Source organism: Suncus etruscus, chromosome 7 (genome assembly GCF_024139225.1).
Source record: "Suncus etruscus isolate mSunEtr1 chromosome 7, mSunEtr1.pri.cur, whole genome shotgun sequence".
In the NCBI taxonomy this organism is placed as follows: Eukaryota; Metazoa; Chordata; class Mammalia; order Eulipotyphla; family Soricidae; genus Suncus; species Suncus etruscus.
In genome coordinates, this window is record NC_064854.1 from 28,087,341 (window position 1) to 28,096,716 (window position 9,376).

The window sequence follows — 9,376 nt, forward strand, 5'->3', positions numbered from 1 at the left end:
TTTCAAGTTTATAAATGAAAAACAGAAAGAGCTAGCAGCCCCAGGTATCAGTACTGATTTCTGATTGGCTCTGTCAGCTCTGAAATGTTCTTCTGTGTTTGAAATAGGACTTACGCTGCTTTTAAAACTTATTTTAATTATATATGTTAAGTGCAATCTATCCTTAATATAGTCTCAATACCGCTTAAAAGACCGAACTTCCAATTGCCGGAGAGTGGGAATTCATAAAGTTACTAAACCAAGTGGCCCAAGATCCAGGACTTGCTTTCTATTTTGTTTAAACTTCCCTTGGTGGAGATGAAACTTTCTGCTGCGGCAACCAGACTCCATTATCGGTGTCCTTTAAGAAATCGAAGTGAAAAATTACAGGTATGCACCTGAGTTTGCTTTCCTATCTGAGCATTCGGTGCTTCCCACCTTCCGTTCTTTTCAATTTAAACACGGATTTTCCTGAATCACGGCTGTCAGTGATCTGCATTTGGGAAGGAAAACGCCTGCAGATGAACACCACCGCCACTCGACTCAGGACAAACTGATCCCCACAGCGCGCGCCTGGCGCCCCGAGTGTGACAGCGGAGAGCAGCACGGCGGGTCCCTCTCCCATGGGCGGTTCCCTGGTCGCCAAGCGCCACCGATCCTTCGGCCGCGCGCTCCAAGGCGAGATGCTTGAGTCGCCACTAAAGGGCCACGCTCCAGAAATGATCGGTTGCCAATCTTTTCCAATCCCTTCCTTTGGCTCTACAGAAAGTTGATTTCGGTGAGAGAGGAAAGTTGGCTGGGTCCTTGGTCCATCTGGACAATCAGATCCGGCGTGGGGGAACTCGGACATCTTAGGCGCTGGCCTCGGCCGGCGAATCTTCAAGGAACCCCGACTTGTCATACAGCGACCCAAGGGCGTGGTGTGACGCATTTGGAGGCTAGCTCCAGCCTCGACCTTGTGCTAGGTCCCGGGTTCGTGCAGGGCAGAGAAAGCCGGTCTAGGGCAATTCTTTTGCAGCGACTTCTAGGCACGCGGCTCCGAGCATGCAATAGGCGCCCTTTGGCGCATCACCGTGGGTCTCCTCCCAGGACCTTGAAGCGACAGTGGAAGCCCAGAGTTCCCCCAAGAGTGCCCCATCCTTGCCCCCCAGGCGCTTGCAAATCCTCCTAACAGCACCGGCTGCCCTCCCTTTCTTCCTAAGCCACTAGGGTCCCGGTTTAAAGCATGGAGGGCCTTCTTCAACTTTGGGGAGCGTGTCCAACTCCTTGCTCGCTCACCGTCCCCTCTGCGCTAAGTCATTTTTTTTTTCTACCGCTGTCGCCAACTATCCCCGCCGGGATCTAGAAGCGAGCGCCCCCGGCTGTTGGCGACGGTCCCTTGGCGCTTGGGAGTTGGAGAGAGGGAGAGCTCGATGGCCAGCTCGTCGCAGAATCCAACTGTGTGGTTGTGACCTGGACGCAGCCCGGTGGCAGGGTCCCTGCGCGCGCGCGCACACACACACACACTCACACACACATAGACATACACACACTCGCGCTTCCACTCCAGCTCACACCCCCACCTCCCGGCGCCCCGCACCCCACCCTCCTTGGGGTGGGGGTTGGGGGGCAGGGTGACGTCAGGACTGCAGTCCCGAGGAGAGAGAGAGAGAGAGAGAGTGAGAGCGGCTGGAGAGGGCTGGCTGCGCGCTCCTCGCCCGGGAAGCTGGAGGCGCACTCGGGCTGCCGCGGCTCGCGCGCTCCTCCCTCGGCTCTGCACCCGCTGTCACGCTGCGCGCCCGCGGGGAGCCCTGCGAACCTCCAGGTGAATTCAAAGTCGTTTCTGCGCGAGGACGGAGCGGGCGCTGCAGTCCTGGCAAGCGACTGAGATTGCAACTCAGACGGCAAGGCTGAACGGGGGGCTCCCCGCGCGGCGCCCCGCGAAGCATCCCTCCCGGAGGCGGCGGAGCGCGGCGGCCCGAACCTGGGTACCCGGCTTCCCGCCGCCGCCGCCGGCGGGCGGGTGGGCGGGCGCGCTCGGTTCGGAAAGCACCCCTCGCTCTGGCGCAGTTAGCGGCAGCGCGATTTTGGGGGATGCCAGCCAGCGCAGACGCCCCGAGTCGCCACGGAGCCCCGGCTTCTGGAAGAGCGAGGCGGAGCGAGGGGGCGGCAGCCTCGGCCCAAAGTAAGTACAGCAGAAGTTTGTGGGGCTCTCCCCGCCTGCTCCCCCGGAGCGAGTGCCAGGCACCTCTCCTCCCTGCTTTTCTCCAAGGATACCTGGGGCTGACTTCCGAGGGAGGGGGAGAGGAGAGAGAAAGAGGAGAGAGAGAGGGGGGGCGAGAGGAGAGAGAGGGCGAGAGGAGAGAGGGAGAGAGAGGAGAGAGAGAAGAAAGAGAGAAGAGAGAGAGAGAGGAGAGAGAGAGAGAGAGGAGAGAGAGAGCCTCTCCCCGGAGAGAAAATGAGCATTCCCGGAGTAAGGTGCGAGGGGTCCGCGTGGCCAGCATCAGGAGGGGTCCCGTTGGGTTGAGAGGTCGCCCCCAAAGAGGAGAGCCCCAAGTGGGGTGCGAGGCGCCGAAAGAGGTCGCCGGGAGAGAGGTCCCTGGAGTGCTCGGAGAATAATCCTCCTTATCTATCTATTCGGGTGACCTTGGCTTGCTTCCTTCCCCCAAGGGGTGAACCTGAGGCTTGCCAGAAGCTAGAAACGGGGTGCGAGCTGATTGATGATCTAGTCTCGGGGCTACGCTGGGGGGCGTCGCGCTCACAATTCGGCTGGAACTCTGCGGGCGCGAGCAGAGAGGAGGCGGCGGTGCTGGAGGGTGTGCGGAATGCGGACTTCGGGGTTGGGGAAGGGAAGCTGGGGACCCCCCTCAAAAAAAAGTCCTCAGCGGTGATCCCGGGAATGGGGCTGCTTGGAGGGACGCCCCAGAGTGCCGCGGTTGAATTGGGGCGCCTTGGTAGCCTGGGGTGTGTGGATAATGGTTGTCCCTGGGAAGGGGACAGTGGAGCTGTAGAGAGGGTCGAGGTGTCCGCACGCCGCAGAGGATTCCTGTAGTCATCGGGCAGGGTCGCGGGGGCCTGACGACGTCGGCCTTGCTCCCCGCTTCTCTCTTTCCTCTCCTCGACTCGCTGCTGGCCTTCGCGGACTCCCCAAGGAGGTTTCCTTCTCCAGCGGCTCAAACTTCTGACCGAAAGGAAAAAAGTTCCTGGAAGCCGCGCTCCGAGCAGCAGCGCCCCGGGAAGGGCAGACGGGGGCGCTGCGGACATCCCCGCCTCCTCTCGCCTGCGGCGGTTCTCGGGGAATTTTTAGAGGAATCGGGTGGAATTTTCAGGTTTCCTTCCCCGGAGTGGTATTCTCAGTGCTTAGGAAACTGGAATCCGCTGGCTGAGCCTCTAATTCCGAAGGCCATCCTTCGGGAGCGAGGGCGATTACTAATTAAATTCCTTTGGACTTGTTCCCTCCCACTCCCATGATTTAAAAAAAAAAAAAAAAAAGTCCTTCACCATGCATACCTGGTTACTCAATTGTTTTGTTTCTTGGGGCCCACCCCAAGTGTGGTGCTGGGGACTCCCCCTTGCTCAGTACTTAGGGGTTGCTCTGTGGGGGCTGTGGACCACGTGGTGCTGGGGATGGCATCCAGGCCTCTGGGGTGCAAAACTTGTGCTCAGCCCATTGAGCTATCTCCGCTTCTGATTATTTAGTTTTATTAACTGAAATTTATCCCAAGCACGATTATGTGCCAGGCATTGGGTGCCAGGTGGTTCCGTGGGAAAAAAAAAAGTTGAATCTCGCTCTGGGAGTTCACAGTGGGCACGAAAACTGGGCTGAAGACAAGGTGGAGGACCAAGACCTGGTTTTCTGGGTTTCTCAGCAAAGCTTCAATCCCAGCTTACGTACTCTGCTTGATGCAATGCTCCCTGAAGGCAGGGCACGATTATTCATTCTCCATGCCCAGGAGTGTGCCCCTCACACTGGAGGCCAGCTCTTTGGGATGTTACATGCATAAATGAATGAATGGATTCATCAGTGTAAAGTAATCTTAAAGGACACTCTCTTATTGTATTTAGGAAATACATATACAGGAAATAACGGAAGAGAAAGAAACAGAGGGAGCTGGAGAGGTCAAGAGAGTCAAGAAGGTTGGATATATAAAACTTTGAAAAGATGCATTCATTGAGTGCTCCATTTTCATGCTACGGAAGTCAAACTCAGTTTTCTGGCTCTAAAATGGCTCTGGGTATTTAGATGGCAAGTTCGGAAGAGTAGACACTTAATTTACCAGTGGATGTCACAATGACACTCTCCTTAGACAATGATAGTATAGTAATTTAATGTGCCTTGAGTAGTTGGACAGTTTGGTTGGAGTATACATTGCAATAAAAGTAATTCTTTTCAAACATCCAATAGTAGTAAGGTAATATAATATATATATATATATAAATGCATGCACATTTATACCCCTCAGGAATATATTTTAAACTAACTTTATTATTAATGGAATCTCCATGAGATACAAAGTTAAAAAGTTGTTGATAGTTGAGTTTCAGTCATATCATCCCTTCACCAGTGTTTATTTCCTGCCATCAATTTCCCCAGTTTCAGCCCCATTGTCCATCCTGTCACCTCTAGTCTACTTCACTGATAGACTCATTTCTTCTTTCTCTCCCCAACTTATTTTTCCTATAGGAACTGTGGTTTACAATACTGTTACTAAAGGGTATACCCCTTAGAACTATTTAGCCATATTTAATCTCAATATAAGAATATGGAGCCACTGGAATTTTTTTCTCCTTATTTTCCTATTGATAGTATTGTATGCATATATTTTATATATCCATAACATCCATCTTATATTGTGACCTTGATACTGCCCTACAAATCTCATTTCTAATATTTTACTGCCTCAGTACCAACCCTTATTTCCCCCTATCTTCTCAGTAGGTGCAGCTCATGACATGAAGCTCACCACATAGAATGATGAGTGCAGTTAGAGAAATAACTACACTGAAAACTATCATAACAATGTGAATTAATGAGGGAAAAAGAAAGCCTGTCTCCAGTACAGGTGTGGGTGGGGTGGGGATTAGATAGATCTGGGAAATTGGTGGTGGGAATCCTGCACTGGTGAAGGGGGGTGTTCTTTACATGACTAATCATACAACTACAATTATATTTATAATCACGGTGTTTAAATAAAGATAATTTTTTTGTGGTTTTTGGGTCACACCCAGCAGTGCTCAGGGGTTATTTCTGGCTCCAGGCTCAGAAATTGCTCCCGGCAGGCACGGGGGACCATATGGGATGCTGGGATTCGAACCGATGACCTCCTGCATGAAAGGCAAACGCCTTACCTCCATGCTATCTCTCTGGCCCCAAATAAAGATAATTTATAAAAAAATAAACAATCATGAACAAATTTGTAACTATGGAATAAAAAAAAACAAAACCACAATTGTATTATGTATAAGCTTGTAACCCATGGTGTTTAAATAAAGTAATTTAAAAAAATGAAAAAAAAAAAGAATATGGAGCCGGAGTGAGAGCACAGCGGTATGGCATTTGCCTTGCACTCTGCTGACTCAGGACAGACCTCGATTCAATCCCTTTGCATCCCACATGGTCTCTGAAGCCAGGAGCGATTTCTGAGTGCATAGCCAGGAGTAATTCCTGTGTGTCCCTGGGTGTGGCCCCCAAAACAAAATAAAACAAACCAGAAATAAAACATAAAATAAGTGTCATATAAGTATTTAACCAGCGAAGAACAAACATGTATATGCAGTACTTATCTTGGCTTAGTGAACTGGGTTCCAGTTCACCACACACAAGGTAGTAAAATCCAAGACTTTGCTTAAGTGATAAGTTTTGTTAATTTTACCAGAAAACTAATCATTCATATATATCTTGTATGTGTACATCGTCATTATTTTGCTCTGCCTCATCAGTGTTTATTCCAGTGATAATAATGTGGAATCACATTTTAGTGAAAAATTTATAGGCACTGATCCTGGATTTAAGTTTATTAGCAATTTCTCAGTGCCATTTTATTTAGTTATTCTAAAATTTTTGTAAACCTCATTTATTTTCTACTTACAAAATAAGATTTTATAAGTAGAAAATCACAGAAGTGATTAAGTAGGCTTGAAAACATGATTATGACAATGCACAGTACTATTTTACTTTGAATGTTTATTTTGTGGTCGAGACCATTCATTTAGTTTGCCAACACTGCCAAGTCATTTATAATTAATGAGTAGAGGAACACCCTTAGTTTTCATTCTTGGCCATTTGAAGATGTTTCAGGGAATTATCAGAATTTGAGGAAGAGTATTGGGCTATGTAGGGTAGCTTAAAATTTGTGTCATTGAAGTATCTGTAAATCAGTAGTAAAAATAAAGTAGCTAAATGTTCAGATCCTTTAGAAAAACAGTGAAATACTGCTGATTTTTTTATTTTTATTTTTTTGGAAGGGCCACACCAGACAATCGTATAAGGTTAGTTCTGGCTCTGTGCTCAGACATCATTCCTGGCAGTGCAGGGGATCATAAGTGATGCTGGAGGAATAAACTTGGGTTGGCCAATTGCAAGGCAAGTACGTTATTCACTGTGCCATCACCCTACCAATCCTTGAAAAACTTTTTTTATTTTGGGTATTTTATTTGAATAAGTAGCAGGATTTCTATTAAGTAAAATGGTCATTTGAATGAATCTTGATGATTTGGCTCCTTGCTACTGGGGGTCTGAAACTTTAATTTGGATAAGTAGAATGCAGAAATGCTGAGATCATAGACATGCAGGATTATTGGTAAATAAATTTAAGAAAATATAGCCATTCAATATTTTCAGAAAAGCAAACTGGGGTTTAGATGGAGGGTTGCTATTTTCCCAATTTTTTTTTTAATATGGTTCATTCCTGACTTGATAGGAAATGATGCACCTAGGTCATCTAAACATGGGGGCAACTCACTGAATCTGTCAACCTTGGATTTTTTTCTTGGGCCTCATACTCGGTGGCTCCTGACCCCACTGGCCTTATCTCAGAGCAGGGCCTCACTGGCCATCCCCCTGCTATAGTACTGTCTTCCCATAGTTTTCAGAGGGCAGAACAGCAGAGGTTAGGATTTTGTGTCTCTTGGTTTGAGTCCTGGTAGAGTCATAGTAGACTGTGAAATCATACTGGTTTGGATTGGGGGCTTCTAACACTTTTGTTCCTCCATTTGGCTTCCATACAAAGCATAGAATAAACATTATGGAGCCAGATGGGATTTGGAGATCATTTGGTCTGTATTCTTGGTGAATCAAAGATTCTGGGACCATCATGCTGGTCATTGTGCAGAACTTCCTAAACCAAATTCACTCTCGTTAACTCGTTGTGTTCTGTCCCCAGTGGGTACTGTGGCTAAATCTGCCATCACCCCATTAACAATAAGTGCATGGACTCAGGATGGAAACAACTTTTGTGTGAATGTGCATGCGTGCACGCTCCTGAACTCTGCCCCGCTATCCAACCATGGACAAGTTGCTTTTATTTCCCAACACCTCTCTTTATGCAATAGTCATTGTTTTGCTTTATCATTTCGACACAGGTATGGATGCATTTGCATAAACGCTGATTCATGGCTTCTTCTCTCGGTTGTAAGTTCTGTAAGGAAAGGGGCCAAGTATTTCTTGCTGTCTCCACATCCCAGCAAACTAGCATAGTTGGTGCACTGAGGATAGTCAGTAAACATTTAGTACATGAATTAATGAAATAGAAAAATATGGAGAAAAAGAAAAGTAGTGATCGGTGTGGGTTCTACTTAGACCAAATCAGAAGTCTTGGTTTACAATATCAATATGAAGATATGTATGCCCATCTAAAGACTTAAAAACTAGAGTGTTGCTCTTGGCCACCATTCTTCTCTAGATAGATGTGTCCCTTTCTGCCTCCTGCAAGGCTCCTTGCCCAGACATGCCTCACTCATTTCCCCTTCTCTCAACCTTGAGGTCATCCTGGACTCTTTATTTTTTTCTCATTTCTATCCTTCACTCCATGCTAAAATTCAGCAATTGTATTTTATCTCTTCCAAATCAAACTAGCCCTTACCAAGGCTCTTAACTTTCTTCTCAGGAATGTTATAGTACCTCGGTACTTCTCTCTGCTTCTTGAATTCTTGTCTCTCCCAAAGTTTGGATCCTTATACTGGTCAGAGGGATACTAGTAAGGTTTAAACCAAGTCTTACTGCTCCTCACTGAAAAAGATTCCACAGGGTAAGTTCTTACAGTTAGCTTAATGACATGAATCACCTTTACACTAAGAGATAGTCTCCTCTAATTTCTTCTAGTCTCCCTGTACCCTCTCCACGCTATTGTGTATTCACCATCCTGACTTTCTTCCTGGTTTTCAATGCACCATGAATTCTCTTCTAAGCCATACTTGAATAATATATTCTTTCTTTATTTCTTCTTTCTTTTATTCTTTGATTTTTGGGCCACACTAAGTGACACTCAGGGGTTACTCCTGGCTATGTGCTCAGAAATTGCTCCTGGCTTGGGCAACCATATGGGATACTGGGGAATTGAACCATGGTCTGTCCTAGATTAGCCGTGTGCAAAGCAAATGCCCTACCACCTGTGCCACTACTCCGGCCCCTGAATGACATATTCATTATCTAGAATGTTCTTTCCCACACACATACTTGACTGTTTTCATTGACTTCCTTCCCATCTTCTCGTAAATGTTCCATTTCAGCAGCATCTCTATTGACCATTCTGTTGAAAGCCCTTTCTCTATAAACTTCTTTCCCCTTTTAGCTCTTGTGACTCAAAATGCCACATCATCTATTCTGCTCACTCGCACATGTATGACCTGACTGAGTGGGTGATTAGTTATTATTTGCTGCATGGGTGAATGAGGATAATATACTATAGAGCACATAAAGCCTTAATGAGATGAAGTGAGAATGCATGTCCAAAGTCAAAGAAAATCCAACCCAGAGCTGATTTCTTAGGGTGAGGAAAGATGTTACTAAAAGTGGAAGGGGATCAGTGGCTGGATGGTAAAGGAAGGAATACTAATACTCTGCTGCTGGGTGTGATGTGGTATCATGTTATTATGAAAATGTGTCAAATTGTATTTCTAAGCATATAAAAACCTCTAAGCCAGTATTACTTTCCTAAAAATTAAAAAAAAAAAGACAGAAACTGCCTGCCAAGTGCTAATCAGAGTGCCTGACACACAGAGCATATTTAATTAGTAGGAGTAGATGTTATTTCTAGGGGCTGCCTTCTGGCCTTCTGGCCTTTTTCTGGCTCCTTGAACCTGCATTATGGCCAGAAGCAGAGCTCTTTGGGATCTTTAGCGGTTATTTTTGTAAATGACCTTGAGGGAGCCCTGGTGGTGTTTACAGCTGCTGCTGGAAATAATTAGGAAATAAATACAG

The 9,376-nt window shown here is 46.8% G+C and overlaps 1 protein-coding gene across 1 annotated transcript in view; it reads left to right on the forward strand.

The window, feature by feature from the left end:
- The first annotated feature begins 1,888 nt into the window (after positions 1-1,888).
- Positions 1,889-9,376, forward strand: part of KIAA1217 (KIAA1217 ortholog) — a 742,062-nt gene continuing 734,574 nt past the window's right edge. Inside the window, exon 1 of the mRNA XM_049777747.1 lies at positions 1,889-2,143. The gene's annotated coding sequence lies outside the window, so the exon portion shown is untranslated. The remainder of the gene's footprint in view (positions 2,144-9,376) is intronic.